This window comes from Carcharodon carcharias, chromosome 3, assembly GCF_017639515.1.
Source record: "Carcharodon carcharias isolate sCarCar2 chromosome 3, sCarCar2.pri, whole genome shotgun sequence".
Taxonomy (NCBI): Eukaryota; Metazoa; Chordata; class Chondrichthyes; order Lamniformes; family Lamnidae; genus Carcharodon; species Carcharodon carcharias.
This window is the reverse complement of record NC_054469.1, coordinates 217087108-217103997: the sequence shown is the minus strand read 5'-3', so window position 1 is coordinate 217103997 and position 16890 is coordinate 217087108. Positions and strand designations below refer to the sequence as shown.

General features: G+C 44.4%; 1 protein-coding gene across 3 annotated transcripts in view; it reads left to right on the top strand.

Moving 5' to 3' along the window:
• Nucleotides 1-16890, top strand: part of LOC121276107 (cadherin-18-like) — a 361197-nt gene that overhangs the window by 195175 nt on the left and 149132 nt on the right. The window lies entirely within an intron of this gene.

Genomic DNA, 16890 nt, shown 5'->3' with positions numbered 1-16890 from the left:
AACTCTTTGAGGAAGTAACAAACAGGATAGATAAAGGGAGACAGTAGATGTAATATAGTTGGAGTTCCAAAAGGCATTCGATAAGGTACCACACGTAAGGCTACTTAATAAGTTATGAGCCCATGGTTTTGGGGGTAGTATATTAGCATGGATAGCAGATTGGCTAAGTAATAGAAGACAGAGATTTGGGATATGGGGAGCATTTTCAGGATGGCGACCTGTAACTAGTGGAGTACCACTGGAATCAGTGCTGGGGCCACAATTATTTACAATATATGTAAAGGACTTAGATGAGGGAAGTGAATCTGCTATCACCAAGTTTGCGGATTACACAAAAATAGGAGGGAAGGCAAGTGGTGAGGATGGCACAAAGAGTCTACAGAGGAATATAGACAGGTTAAGTGAGAGGACAAAACTTGGCGGATGGAATAAAATGTGGGAAAAAGTGAGGTTATGCCCTTTGGCAGGAAGAATAGAAGAGCTGAATATTATTTAAATTGAGAAAGACTGCAGAAAGCTGCAGCAAGGATTTGGAGGTCCTCGTGCATGAATCACAAAAAGTTAGCATACAAGTTCAGCAGGTAATATGGAATGCAAATAGAATATAGTACTTTATTTCGAAAGGGAATGGAATATAAAAATAGGGAACTCTTGCTAAAACAATGCAGGCGCGAGTCAGATCACACCTATGGCAGGATTTTCCTCCCGTCAGGGGAGAGGTTGAATTGCGGGCGCGCAAGAGGCGCAACTCCAATTGGCATCCCCGATCGGAGACGCGCCGCCATTTTGTGTGGGCGGGCCAATTAAGGCCCGCCCAGCGTGACGTCCGCACAGAAGTGCTGTGGGCTCCCTGTGCAGGTGGGGGAATCCCTAAACCGAGAGTGTGCTCTTTCGGGCAGGTCCATTAATAACTTCAATGGCTCTGTCAATGGCCTCAATTGGCCATTGACAGGTCGGCGGGCGCACAGCTGATTTTGCTGTGCCCCCGTCTACCTGAAAATTTAATGGAGCGGGATGACGTGGGGGGGTTCCGCCCGGGTTTGCCGTATGCATTGGCGAGCGGGCCCCACCCCCTGCTCACCGACAGGAAAATCCTGCCCCTAGAATACTGTGGACAGTTTTGGTCTCCTTATCTAAGGAAAGATATACTGGCCTTGGAGGAAGCCCAGAGAAGGTTCACTAGGTTGATCCCGGGTATGGAGGGATTTTCTTATGAGGAGACATTGAGTTGGTTGGGCCTGTACTCATTGGAGTCTAGAAAACGAGTGGTGATTCTATTGAAATATATAAGATTCTTCGGGGGCTTGACAGGGTAGATGCTGAGAGGTAGTTTACCCCCTGTGGGAGAGTCTAGGATCAGAGGGCATAAGCTCAGAGTAAGGGGTCATCCATTTAAAACAGAGATGAGGAGGAATTTCTTCTCTCAGAGGGGAGTTAATCTGTGGAATTCTTTACTGCAGAGACTGTGACATTAAATATATTCAAGACTGACATCGACAGATTTTTAATCAGTAAGGGAACCAAAGGTTATGGGGAAAAGGCAGGAAAGTGGAGTTGAGGATTATGAGATCAGACATGATCTCACTGAATAGCAGAGCAGACTCGATGGGCTGAATGTCCTCCTTCTGCTCTAAGTCTTATGGTGTAAGTCATTTCCTAACACTCACAGTATAGAACCTTCTGTATTTTAGGAATAATTTATTCAATAACTTTTCCAACTGAACTGTAGGATATAGATATTTTAAAAGATAAATCTATATGAAGATGTATAGGTTTGATTTGGGAGAAATCTCTATCTCCAGTGGCAATCATTAATTCAGTTCTGATTTCTCCAGTATCTGTTCCCAGTTACCTGATGTTCACTTCTGACTGCAGTCTAATAGAAAGATGCTCAGTTTTATTATGTATACTAATAGATTCTGTTTGCAAAGTATATTAACATAATGTACAGGAAGGACTTGGTTTAGTGATAGAAATATCCAAACATATTCCCAAAAAAAATGTTCTGGAAATCTGAAATAAAACCAAAATTCTGCAAACACATAGATGGCCCGTCAGCATGGGAGCAACTTAATGCCTTCCACCTGGGCAAGTTTGGACTGGGGTGGGGGAGGGCACGGTCAGTTAATCAGATCGGAAGGCACAGAGTGGGGATTCCACTGTCTTTCCACCTCTGCCCCAACTAAATCCACAATGGGAAAGCTCACAGATAGACCTCCCACTCCGCATCCAATTGAGACCCTCACAAGGGCAATTAGAACCATAGAACCATAGAAAAGTTACAGCACAGAAGGAGGCCATTCAGCCCATCTTGTCCATGCCAGCCCGAGGACACTCAGGTGCCCTTTCTAATCCCACCTTCCTGCACCCGGCTCATAGCCCTGCAGTTTACAGCACTTTAGGTGCAGATCCAGGTACTTTTTAAAATAGTTTAAAGTTTCTGCCTCTACCACCAACTTGGGCAGCGAATTCCAGACACCCACTTCCCTCTGCGTAAAAAAGTTCTTCCTTGTGTCCCCCCTACATCTTCTGCCACTTATCTTGAATCTATGTCCCCTGGTTCTAGAATTCTCCTTCAAGGGAAACAATTTTATCCTGTTCACTCTATCTAGTCCCCTCATAATTTTGTGCACCTCAATCAAGTCACCTCTCAGCTTTCTTTGTTCTAAGGAAAATAATCCCAACCTAGCCAATCTCTCCTCGTAGCTACACTTTTCTAACCCTGGCAACATTCTTGTAAACCTCCTCTGCACTCTCTCCAGAGCTATTACGTCCTTCCTGTAATGTGGTAACCAGAGCTGCACACAATACTCCAGTTGTGGCCTCACCAGTGTTTTGTACGATTCCAACATTATATCCTTACTTATTAATGCCTATTTAAGGGCATCATCCCACTTTGGCTGGTATTCATCCAGCAGTGGGTGGGGCAATTGCCATGCAAGGAGCCCAGATAGTAGATTCTGGCTTGCGGGCTGTATGGCGGGGGTGGTGATCCTCAGTGTCAGGCACTCAGTGCCTACTCAAACCCTGCTATGGGAATGGTGCTGTGGGTGTGGGGGGTGGGGTGGTCTGCTGATAGCCAGCCCCCTGCCCTTGCCTCCAAGCCCCCTTTCCTACCCTCCTGCAACTCCAAGCTCCCCACCCAGCCCCCACTACCCCGAGCCCGTGATCCCTATCCTGCCTTCACTCATCTGTGACCCGAGACCCTCACCTGGGCACTGGTGGGTGCATTGCCAGCAGCGACCACCATCCCCCAATGGCACTGCCTGCAATGAAGAACTGCCAGCACCTGATAGGGTGACAGCTCTCAGAGGCAGGGTTTCCATCTCTGGGGACCTTAATCCCAGGGAAGGCCTGCTGCTGGCCACTTAAGTGCCTGACTGGCATTCAAGACCGCGGGCCTTCCTCAAAAGAGGTGATGCAGGACTGTCAGTGGCTTTCCAGCTGGACGGTGGGATCATCATCATCTGAACTAAATTCCTTGCCCTATGTCTTTAGGGTGTTACCATTCATCAGAAGGCCATTAGTTTTCCTTAAATAACATTGCTTGATTAGTGCTGCAAAGTGGAGTTCATTTTGGTTGAGGAAGGAGCTTAATTATCTTTCATGCAAAAACAACTGAGGTTGAAATTATGTCGAATAATTATAAATGCAGTATGGTTACTGGTTATGTACAAGGCATTTTTGAACATGAGTTAGTGGCTGCCTGATTCATCCCTCACTGCAATATTCACTATGAATATAAAAAGCAGCCTAGGAGTAAAGCACAGGTAAAATAGACACTGAAGAACAAAACATTACCATTTTCAGCTTGAGCACTAGGACCAACCATAATATCAGCTGTCAGATAATGTGCTTTCAGTATAGGTTTGTCATTCAATTCTGCAAGTTGATGTTGCTAACATTGCTGTCACCGATCCCAGCATCTGAGCTGAAGAGTTTGTATAAAATCTTGAACCACGAGCATAATAAGCCATGTACCTCAGGTGCCAATGTAATTTTAAGGGACCAATGGATTCTGTGTGTTCTATCCATTATTATCAGGTGTTGAACAGCCTAATAATTAAAAGGATTATCGCAGCTTATATATTAAAAGGTGAGTACGAGTTCTGATAGAGAAATGTCTGCTCCTTCAATCCCCACAAAACTCTTGAACTCCCAGACTTTCTCCCAACCCCTGCTGCACCCGCATTACAGTTGCCTGCGCTCCCCCTCCTTTGCTCCTTAATTTCTGCAGGGATTTGTTAGTGGTCCCTGTTCGACCTGTCTGAATTCCCTCTGAAGTTAAAATCATCTTCACAACAATGAAGCCCATGAGCTCCATGCACTTGTTGGAACTGAGGGTGGAAAATCACACATGGGGTGGGGAGGGGGAAAGGTGGGGATTTTTTTCATCTGCAGGATTAGGTACAGCGTGTCTCTGCTTAATATCCAACAAAACAAAGCTTCAATTAAATTTTGTTTAGGTGAAGGAAGGAGCTTAAAAAGTCATCACTGTGATAACAGTAATCCTTGAACAAACAAAATCTCATAATCAGTCCAGAATTTGTTGGTGTATTTTTTTCTGAAATATCTATCAGCCTTCTGAACATATCATTCTCTTAATTCCAATAATCTGTATGTTGCAGTGCCTGATAGCCCACAGGGTAATATGAGTCTTTTCACATTTATAGCAAAATCATTTTGCCTTGTTTATTTCATTATAAAGCTCATGAACAGAATGCACTGGTGTGTTGATGGGAAACAATATGCATGGCAAGAGATAGCCCAACACAACAGTATTACCAGTCTGCAGAGCTGTTTGCTGATCAGATATTACGTGGAATACTGCCACTTGGTATTTTATTACTGATTTGTTGTAACTACAAAGTGAGATTGGTTCATTTTAATTCCTTCCTTTGTTTTGTTTCTCTGGCAGTTGTTACCTACCTAATCTAATAATGAGGCTAGAAACACTGTCATTTTATTTCACTCCCTGAACCTTCAAGGTTTTGTCTCTGATGTAAGACCAGCCAAAAGGTGTGCCTGTGTCCATCGTGACAGGCGGTCCTATTGCAAAATGCCAGTGATGTGGACATTTTGGTAATCATGACAGGTCATTCTTGTCTGTATTGACACATCAGAGACACCTTGACCGAAATCTTCTGGTCTCCGCATCATCGGAGACTGAATGTAATACCGAAGATGTGCATCAGGACCCTGTGGAAATCTTGTTGCATGGTCCTATGTAGGAATTGGTCGGGAAGATTAAACTTATGATGGGCAATTCCCCTGCTGATCAGGACTCTCTGCAAATGTCTCCAACTCTAAGTTAGAGTTGGAGACTTTGAACAGCTCTGTGGTACACAACTGGATAGTTACCCAGGAAATGTTAGACAGATTACAACCTGATTTAACATCTGGGTAATTATTCAACTGAGCCCCCTCCAATCAACTCCTCTACATCCCAACCACCCCCTGACCAGACCTGACTACCCCCAACCCTCCAATTAACCATCAACCATCAGACCTCCCCCTGGCCATGACCCCTGACTATCTCCTTCACCCATCTAACAAATGCCCGGCCACCCAAGTAGCACCCGACCACCCAACAATGCTCCTGACTACCTCCTGAACAGATCCGATGATGCCCCCAACTACCACCCTGACTAGACCCGATGCCCCCGAATAACTCCCCAACCAGACCCAACAGCACCCTGGCCAGACATGACACCGCCCCCAACTAGACCCCACTAATCCCTGACACTGCCACCAATCACTCGACTAACCCCCTGACCTTACCCAACAACGCCCACCCCGACAACCCCGACAACCCATCCAAACAGACCCAATTACCCTCCCCGACCACTCAACTGTCCCTGACCTGATCTGACTAACCCCACACCCACCCTACTAACCCTCCAAACAGACCCTGCTGCACCCCGACCTGACCCGACTATCACCCCAACCGACTAACCACTCCATCCATGGCTAGACCCCTACCTCGGGTCCGACTACACTGGCCGACCATCTATCTACACTCACAGGCCTGACCTAACTACTTCCCGACCAGTCTACCTACCCACTCACTCACCCACCCCACCCACTTCACACATCTCACCACCTCACCTAAATACTCACTCACCACCTCAAATATCTCAACTACTCACCCATTCATCTACTCACTCATCCACTCACTAACCCACGCTCATTCATTAAAAGACTGGATCTTTAAATACTTAGCAGAATATGGCAGCTAGTGCCTACTGGCACCCCATCCACAAACATTCACTACCTCCACCACCCACGCACAGTTGCAGCAGTGTGTACCATCTATAAGATGAACTGTAGAAACTCACCAAGGCTCCTTCATCAGCACCTAACAAACCCACGAGCATTACCATCTAGAAGGACAAAGGCAGCAAATAGATGGGAAAACCACCACCTGGAAGTTCCCCTCCAAGTCACTCACCATCCTGACTTGGAAATATATCGCCGTTCCTCCACTGTCGTTGGGTCAAAATCCTGGAACTCCCTCTCTAACAGCACTGTGGGTGTACCTACACCACATGGACTGCAGCGGTTCAAGAAGGCAGCTCACTGCCACCTTCTCAACTAGGGATGGGCAATAAATGCTGGCCCAGCCAGCGAAGCCCACATCCCATGAATGAATAAAAAAAGAAAAGGGGGCATGTCTTTTGCGTTGATCCTCTTTGCAGGTCCTCTGCAAGGATTCCTGTGCTGAGAGAGCTCTTCTGCATCGTCGATCAGAAGTCTAGTCTTTTTAAATGTAACCAGGTAAATGCGCAGTCATCTGTCTCATCAGCATCAGATGCAGTGGGTCCAGCGATTGGGAGATTTGGGCCATTGTGTAATAGTATTCTGATCATTTGTAGCACTATCATTTGACTGCAGCATAACATGAAGAGGCCATTCAAAGGCCTTAGAATTTTGGCAAGGCTGCGCTCTCCTCTACTGGCAGAGATTCAAGGGGATGAATGGAGAAGGTCATCAATCTTTCTGTAGAATTAATCACCACTCTTTTCAAGGGTCTCCACAGAACTCTCAACAGCTGACTTCTTATAAGTTGGACATGCTTTTTAATATTGGGTGGAAGCAGTGCATTTAAGATTCACCCATGTAAGACAATTCAAATCTGACAAACCAAATATGGTTACAGTGTAATCCTTTATTGTGTGGACTAAGTGCAATACCTTTAGCAGTGGAGGTACAAATGAATAAAAATAATTACCCTGTTTTACCTTGGGTTGAGACACAACCTTCATCAATCCTTTCAATCCCAACTCTACAGATTGTTAAGGTCTCTAGTCACAAACACTATCCTTGTCGATTCTTTACAGTGTTGCAAGCGTTATTGTGCAGAAGTTCCTCAAAAAGTACCAGGTATTAACTTGTTTATATCATGGCTTATTGTTCCATTTTCTATCTTAAGATTGTCTTGGCTGTCTCGTTTCACAACGTGGCTTCCAAAAAAAATTAACAGATTTGAATAACATATTCTACACTTCAGCAGAAGGTAAACAGCTCAGTCACTTCGATTTTACCCTGACATGTTAAAGCCAAAAACAACCTGGGGATGAATGGTTTTAACCATTTCATTATTTTAGCTGCAGTACAAGTCCACAAGCAATATATAGTTAAAAAGAAAGCACAAAACATATTCATTAAGAGAATAACCCAAATCCCATTCTGTGCATACATGTAAACACAACTAGACATTTTACAATCATGTCTCTTTTCAACTGGTAATTTGTTAACCTTCCTAAACTGGGTTAGCAAAAGTATTATATTGTTATAGATTCACCTCTAATTAACTCTTGAGGAATTAAACAAAATGTTTGTTGCATGAGTGCTGAATATCTTTATAATCATTTACAGTTAATATTGTTTTATACAAGTCCTTAATATGTGATTACAATTATACCCATCGAGGCAGAATCCCTTAACTACGGTCAGTCATGAGTTTGGATTTTGACATTAAATTATTGAAAGAATAAATTTGCATTCTTGTTTTATTCTAGGAGTAAACACAAGGGGTTTTTACTGAGTTATTTTATTTTGCAGTTGTAGTGTAAAACTGAACATAAGAACATGAGCGATAGAAATGGCTAGCCAGCTCCTCGAACCTGCCCTGCCATTCAGTACAATCATGGTTGATCTTCGTCCTCAACTCCACTTTCCTACTTGCTCCCCATATCCTTCGATTCCCCAAGAATCCCAAAATGTATTGAGTTCAGCAGAGCTGTGCCATTCTATTCACGCAGCAAAGCAGCACTCGATTTCTATTGTGGACACTGAAACCCATTCCAACAACCAGAGAGAACTCTGCCATGAAGATTCTGGTCTCAATATCTTTAATCTTTTGGGGCATGGGTGATGCATGTGCTAGTTCAAAAAAAAATCTTTGAGCAATTTTTTAAACCTGGCATTGAAGATATACTTCACACAATATGAAGCATAAATGGTATGAAAGAGCCTCCCTCAGGGGTTGCACATGCTTTACACACGGAGAGGAATCTACATCTGGGGTTATGTCATTTTCAATTACTGTGATTTCAAAACTGCTTTGCTGTAATGCAAAACTATCAGTGTCAGCTGTCAAATGAACAATCTATTCATATTGCAAACTAATGGAAATTAAAAACCTGAATAATGTGTTTGTTTAACAAAACTACTTGTGACTGAATTTCAGTAGGAAACATTGTGGAGCAGTTTAATACTTCAGATACAGAAAGCAGCTTTCACTCCTGTTTTAAGATAGTTGGATACCATACCAAAAATCTTCAAATCAGATATTCTAAGTTAAGAGGATCTCTTTCATAACCATGAGTTATATGCAGTAGAAATACATTGTTCTCATTTGTTTATTCAGGAGATGTGAGCATCATTGGCAAAGCCAGCATTTATTGCCACCCCTAATCCCTAACACCACCCTAAGGTGGTGGTGAGCTACCTCCCTGAATGCAACTGTATGGCTTAATAGGCCATTTCAGAGTGCAGTTAAAAGTGAGTAATTTTGGAATCTCTTAGACCATGACTGGGATAGGACAGTGGATTTCCTTCCCAAGAGGACATTAGTAAACTAGATGGTTCCTTACGACACTATGGTAGTTTCAAAATCACCGTTACCGAAGTAGATTTTTAGACCAGTTTAATTAATTAATTGAATTTAAATTCCCCAGTTGCATGATGGATGAGGTTTGAACTCATACCTCTGAATTACCACAGAGATGAAAACAAAAAACTGCGGATGCTGGAAATCCAAAACAAAAACAGAATTAGCTGGAAAAACTCAGCAGGTCTGGCAGCACAGTTGAAGGGTCATGAGGACTCGAAACGTCAACTCTTTTCTTCTCCGCCGATGCTGCCAGACCTGCTGAGTTTTTCCAGGTAATTCTGTTTTTGTTTTTCCTCTGAATTACCAGTCCAGTAACATAATCACTATGAAACCGACCCCAAAATAGAAGCCACAGCACAGAAACAGGCCATTTGACCGGACAAGTCTTTTCTTCATCCTGCAAGCAAATTATTCTAGTCACATTTGCCGGTCCTCATCCCACCTCCCTTCAAACCTTTTTCCTTCAACCACTTTTCCCACTTAATCTTGGATGGTTTCTACCTCAAACACTAATCCTGGGAGTGCATTCGACAGCCTCACAACATTCTGTGCAAGGATGTTTCTCTCGCCCTCTTTTCCAAACCACTTACATTTGATCTTGTGTTTATAGCACATTGTACTTGACCCCTGTCTACTTTTATCTATACATATATATAAAAACAAAAAAATGCAGATGCTGGAAATCCAAAACAAAAACAGAATCAGAAATACCTGGAAAAACTCAGCAGGTCTGGCAGCATCGGCGGAGAAGAGCACAGCTGACGTTGCGAGTCCTCATGACCCTTCAACAGAACTAAGTAAAAATAGGAGAGGGGTGAAATATAAGCTGGTTTAAGGTGGGGAGAAGCGGGGTTGCTGGGGGTGGGGTGTTGTGGTTGTTGGGACAAGCAAGCAGTGATAGGAGGAGATAACCTAAAGATGTCACAGACAAAAGAATAAAGAGGTGCTGAAGGTGGTGAAATTATCTAAAAGAATGTGCTAATTAAGAGTGGATAGCAGGACAAGCAAGGTCAGATAGCTCTAGTGGGGGTGGGGTGAAATAAGACTAAAAGGGCATACAAGGTATAGATAAATGATTGGTGGAATACATTTAAAAATAATGGAAATAGGTGGGAAAAGAAAAATCTATGTAAATTATTGGAAAAAACAAAAAGGAGGGGGCAAGAAATGGAAAGGGGGTGGGGATGGAGGAGGAAGTTCAAGATCTAAAATTGTTGAACTCAATATTCAGTCTGGAAGGCTGTAAAGTGCCTAGTCGGAAGATGTGGTGCTGTTCCTCCAGTTTGCGTTGGGCTTCACTGGAACAATGCAGCAAGCCAAGGACAGACATGTGGGCAAGGGAGCAGGGTGGAGTGTTAAAAAGGCAAGCGACAGGGCGGTCTGGGGGATGCTTGTGGACACACCGAAGGTGTTCTGCAAAGCGGTCACCCAGTATGCGTTTGGTCTCTCCAATGTAGAGGAAACTGCATTGGGAGCAGCGAATGCAGTAGACTAAATTGACGGAAGTGCAAGTGAAATGCTGCTTCACTTGAAAGGAGTGTTTGGGTTCTTGGACGGTGAGGAGAGAGGAAGTGAAGGGGCAAGTGTTGCATATCTTGCGTTCGCATGGGGAGGTGCCATAGGAGGGGGTTGAGGAGTAGGGAGTGATATAGGAGTGGACCAGGGTGTCCCGGAAGAAACAATCCCTACGGAATGCTGACGGGGGGGTGAAGGGAAGATGCGTTTGGTGGTGGCATCATGCTGGAGTTGGCGGAAATCGCGGAGGATGATCCTTTGAATGCAAAGGCTGGTGGGGTGATAAGTGAGGACAAGAGGGACCCTATTATGTTTCTGGAGGGAGGAGAAGGCGTGAGGGCAGATGTGTGGGAGATGGGCCGGACACAGTTGAGGGCCCTGTCAACTACCGTGGGTGGAAAACCTCAGTTAATGAATAAGAAGGACATGTCAGAGGAATTGTTTTTGAATATGTCCTCCTTCTTCATTAACCGAGGTTTTCCACCCACAGTAATTGACAGGGCCCTCAACCGTGTCTGTGTTTTTTCCAATAACTTACATAGATTTTTCTTTTCCCATCTATTTCCATTATTTTTAAATGTAGTCCACCAATCATTTATCTATCCCTTTTATGCCCTTTTAGTTGTATTTCACCCCACCCCCACTGGAGCAATTTGTACCTTGCTTGTCCTGCTATCCACTCTTAATTAGCACATTCTTTTAGATAATATCACCACCTTCAACACCTCTTTGTTCTTTTGTCTGTGACATCTTTCGGTTATCTCCTCCTATTACTGCTTGCTTGTCCCAACAATCACAGCTTCTTCCTGCTTCCACCACCTCCTCTGGCAGCAAATTCCAGACACTCACTACACTCTGCGTAAAAAACTTGCCCCACACATCTCCTCTATAGTTTTCTCCTCTCACCTTAAATCTATGTCCCCTAGTAACTGACTCTTCCTCCCTGGGATAAAGCTTCTGACTATCTACTCTGTCCATGCCACTCATAATTTTGTAAACTTCTATCAAGTCGCCCCTCAATCTCTGTCACTCTAGTGAGAACAATCCAAGTTTCTCCAAACTTTCCTCATAGCTAATAACCTCCAGACCAGGCAGCATTCTGGTAAACCTCCTCTGCACCCTCCCCAATGCCTCCATATCCTTCTGGTAATGTGGCGACCTGAATTGCATGCAACATTCCAAGTGTGGCCTAACCATGACTTCCCAGCTTTTATACTCAATACCCCTGCTGATGAAAGTAAGCATGCCATATGCCTTCCTGACTACCTTATCCACCTGCGTTGCCATTTTCAGTAACCTGTGGACCTGTACACCCAGATCCCTCTGCCCGTCAATGGACTTAAGTGTTCTGCTATTTACTGTATAATTCCTGCCTGTATTAGACCTTCCAAAATGCATTACCTTGTAGTTGTCCAGATTAAACTCCATCTGCCATTTCTCCACCCAAGTCTCCAACCATTCTATATCCTGTTGTATTCTTTGACAATCCTCTTCACTATCTGCAACTCCTCCAACCTTAGTGTTGTCTGCAATTTTACTAATTAGCCCAGTTACATTTTCCTCCAAATCATTTATATATACTACAAACAGCAAATGTCCCAGCATTGATCCCTAAGGAACTCCACTAGTCACAGCTCTCCATTCAGAAAAGCACCCTTCCACTGCTACCCTCTGTCTTCTATGACTTAGCCAATTCTGAATCCATCTTGCGAGCTCACCTCTGATCCCGTGCGACTTTACCTTCTGTACCAGTCTGCCTTGAGGGACCTTGTCAAAGGCCTTACTGAAATCCATGTATATAACATCCACTGCCCTTCCATCATCGATCATCTTTGTCACTTCCTCGAAAAACTCAATCAAGTTAGTGAGACACGACTTCCCCTTCATAAAATCATGCTGCCTCTCACTAACACGCCCATTTTTTCCAAATGGTGGTAAATCCTGTCACGAAGAATCTTCTCCAATAATTTCCCTAACACTGACGTAAGGTTCACCGGCCTGTAATTTCCTGTATTATCCCTGCTACCCTTCTTAAACAATGGAGCAACATTGGCCATTCTCCAGTCCACTGGGCCCTCACCCGTAGCCAGTGAGGATACAAAGATTTCTGTCAAGGCCCCAGCAGTCTCCTCCCTTGCCTCCCTCAGTACTCTGGGGTAGATCACATCTGGCCCTGGGGACTTATCCACCTTAGTATTCTTCAAGACGCCTAACACTTCCTCTTTTTTGATCTCAACATGATCCAGGCTATCTACACACTCTTCCCTTGACAAATCGACAACTAAGTCCTTCTCATTGGTGAATACTTATGAGAAGTATTCATTTAGTATCTCTCCCATTTCTTCTGGCTCCACACACAGATTCCCACCTCTGTCCCTGAGTGGGCCTACCCTTTCCCTGGCTACCCTCTTGCTTTTTACATTTGTATAAAAGGCCTTGGGATTTTCCTTAATCCTGGTTGCCAATGACATTTCATGACCCCTTTTAGCCCTCCTGACTCCTTGATTAAGTTTCTTCCTACTTTCTTTATATTCTCCACAGGCTTCATCTGTTCTCAGCCTTCTCGCCCTTATGAATGCTTCCCTTTTCTTTTTGACTAATCTCACAAAATCCTTCATTATCCAAGGTTCCTAAAACTTGCCATGCTTATCCTTCATCCTAGCAGGAACATGCCGGTCCTGAATTCTTATCAATTGACGTTTGAAAGCCCCCACATGTCAGTTTTGATTTGCCCTCAATCATCCGCCTCCAGTCTAGATTCCTCAGTTCCTGCCTAATACTGTTATAATTAGCCTTCCCCCAATTAAGCACCTTAACCTGAGGTCTCCTGTTTTCCTTATCCACCAGTACCTTGAAACTTACTGAATTATGGTCACTTTTCCCAAAATGCTCCCCTACTGAAACTTCGACCAGCTGGCTGGGTTCATTCCCTAATACCAGGTCCAGTATTGCCCCTTCCCTAGTTGGACTATCTACATATTGTCTCAGGAAGCCCTCCTGGATGCACCTTACAAATTCTGCACCATCCAAACCCCTAGCGCTAAGTGATTCCCAGTCAATATAGAGAAAGTTAAAACCATCCACCACAACAACCCTATTGCTTTTACATCTTTCCAAAATAGGCCTACATAACTGTTCCTCAATCTCCTGCCGGCAATTGGGAGGCCTACAGTAAACCCCCAACATTGCGACTGCACCCTTCCTATTCCGGAGCTCTACCCATATTGCCTCACTGCATGAACCCTCCGAAGTGTCCTCCTGTCATACAGCTGTGATATTCCCCTTAACCAGCAGTGCCACTCCCCCACCTCTTCTACATCCCTCTCTATCCTGCCTGACACATCTAAATCCTGGAACGTTTATCTGCCATTCCCGTCCATCCTTCAACCAAGTCTCTGTAATAGCAATAACATCATAGTCCCAAGTACTAATCCAAGCTCTAATCTTATCTGCCTTGCCTGTTTTACTTCTCGTATTGAAACAAATGCATTTCAGACCCCCAGTCCCACTGTATTCAGTAATTTCTCCCTGCCTGCCCTTCCTCTTAGTCTTACTGGCCATATTCACTGGTTCCCAGTCCTTTATTTCACCAGCTGACTTACTGCCATACTAGCTTAAACCCTCCCGAGTGACACTAGTAAACCTCGCAGGATATTGGTGCCCCTCTAGTTTAGATGCAACCCATCCTTCTTGTACAGGTTCCACCTGCCCCGGTAGAGATCCCACTGACCCAGATATCGGAAACCCTTCTTCCTGCACCATCTGTTCAGCCATGTGTTCAGCTGCACTATCTTCCTATTTCTAGCCTCACTGGCACGTGGCACAGGGAGTAACCCTGAGATTACAACCCTAGAGGTCCTGTTTTTTAACTTTCTGCCTAACTCCCTGAACTCCCGCTGCAGGATCTCATCTCTCTCCCTGCCTATGTCATTAGTACCAATGTGTATCACAACCTCTGGCTGTTAGGACCAGGATGAGGAGGGATTTCTTCATTCAGAGGGTGGTGAATCTTTGGAATTCTCTACCCCAGATGACTGCGCAGGCTCAGTCATTACCTTCAAGACAAATCAATGGATTTCTAGATATTAAAGACATCAAGGGATATGGGATAATGCAGGAAAACGGTGTTGAAGTAGAAGATCAACCATGATCTAATTGATCGGCAGAGCAAGCTTGAGGGGCTGAATGGCCTAATCCTGCTCTTATTTCCTGTGCTCCCATGTTGTGCAAAAATATCCCCAGTGTATCAGGATGTTATGCTTTAGGAGAATCATGAATTGAGGCAGTGTCTTGCTTGTAGTTAATCTAATTGAAAATTGCACTGGAGCTGAACTGACATCATATTAGGAAAAATTTTACAAAAAAGGACCCATTTGAATCCATCCCGCTCAATGGAAACCTTTGCAAGGGAGTTAAAATCATCCCGAGGACTCACTCACCAACGTCCTGAACTACCTCCACAAGCTACAGGACATGGAGGGGTTTATATTGCAGAACACACTCGGGTCACCTCATGAGCTGTTGTTTTAGCCACGAGTCAGAGTGGGAAATGGGGGTCCCTGGCAGACCAGCTTTCATTTCTTTGACATTCCTTGTGGGGACAGAAGCAGCAGAAATTCACCGCTGGGTTCCACAGGCAGGTTTAGTCCTCCCCTGCCCTGGGCTCCACCTAATGGTGTGGCCCCCCACCCACCCCTTCCCCACCCCCCCCCCCCCCCCCCCCAAAAAAAAACCCCACTGGGCCCTTGTGCTGAGGATGTCTGGGTGGTTTGCTGCATTTCCTGTGTCCACCTGAGGATGTCTGGGTGGTTTGCTGCATTTCCTGTGTCCACCTGAGGATGTCTGGGTGGTTTGCTGCATTTCCTGTGTCCACCTGAGGATGTCTGGGTGGTTTGCTGCATTTCCTGTGTCCACCTGAGGATGTCTGGGTGGTTTGCTGCATTTCCTGTGTCCACCTGAGGATGTCTGGGTGGTTTGCTGCATTTCCTGTGTCCACCTGAGGATGTCTGGGTGGTTTGCTGCATTTCCTGTGTCCACCTGAGGATGTCTGGGTGGTTTGCTGCATTTCCTGTGTCCACCTGAGGATGTCTGGGTGGTTTGCTGCATTTCCTGTGTCCACCTGAGGATGTCTGGGTGGTTTGCTGCATTTCCTGTGTCCACCTGAGGATGTCTGGGTGGTTTGCTGCATTTCCTGTGTCCACCTGCCCGATTCCTGCCAAGGAGTAAAACCAAAGCTAAAATGACTGGACCAGTAATTCTGACGGGCAAAATACCTCAGGGATAATGTAGACTTTAGGTGAAATAACAGCAAGAACAAAACAACTTGCTTTTCTATTGTGCGTTTAACATAGTAAAACCTCCCAACGTGCTTCACAAGAACGTTATAGAACAAGGCGTTGACACCGAGCTAGGGCAGTGAGTGACAGCCAACTGTTAAATACCTCTCCCTATTTTCATTCTCATGAAAACAGTAGAAGTCAACTGGTATCACTAACCTAAAAGCATGAAGAAACTCAAAGGTGGTGCTGCATTCTCTGCAGACCAGTTTCTTGAACTCAATCCATAGTTCCGAGGTTGTTTTGATAAATTGTGTTTATCAAGGCTAAATTTTCTCCTCGATCCTGAGCAATCTTCAGTGCTTGGGATTATATCATGAGATATATTTCCCTCAGTTAACATCGTACACCTGGCCAAATTCCCAGGTATTTGTGGCAAGGCAATAAGGGGTGGTGTCTTGGGGAGACCAGGACTGACTTCAAATTCTGCATCCACCTGCAGCTAACAACAGCATCTCAATCCCTGAAACCATGGAATTTCGGCCCTCCTCATCTTTAAACAATTTAATTCAGCATTGCTGCAGTTTTATTAGTGACCATGGTGATGCTGTTCATGCTTATAGCCGTGATTTCTCAGAAGTGATATGAGAGTAAATGAGAATGTATAATGTCAGCTGTTTCTCCTGTGTGCAAGGATAAGAATACATTTAAAAAGTTTGCACACCAGACATCTTAATGACCACTTGAATATGGTTACTGAATATTGTTAAATTATGGACTGTATCATGTTGATTATTCTGTGAGTTATGTTGGAATTATCCAATCATATTTAATTTTTGGGGAGTTAAGCCCTTTATAAAGGCATTCAACCTAGTGAGCCAACAGGTACCTCAGTAAAATTGAAACCTCTTGTAATGTTACTTGCATAGCAAAATGTAAGAGTTTCTCCAAACGCTCCATTGTTTTCCAAAGGGTAATAAG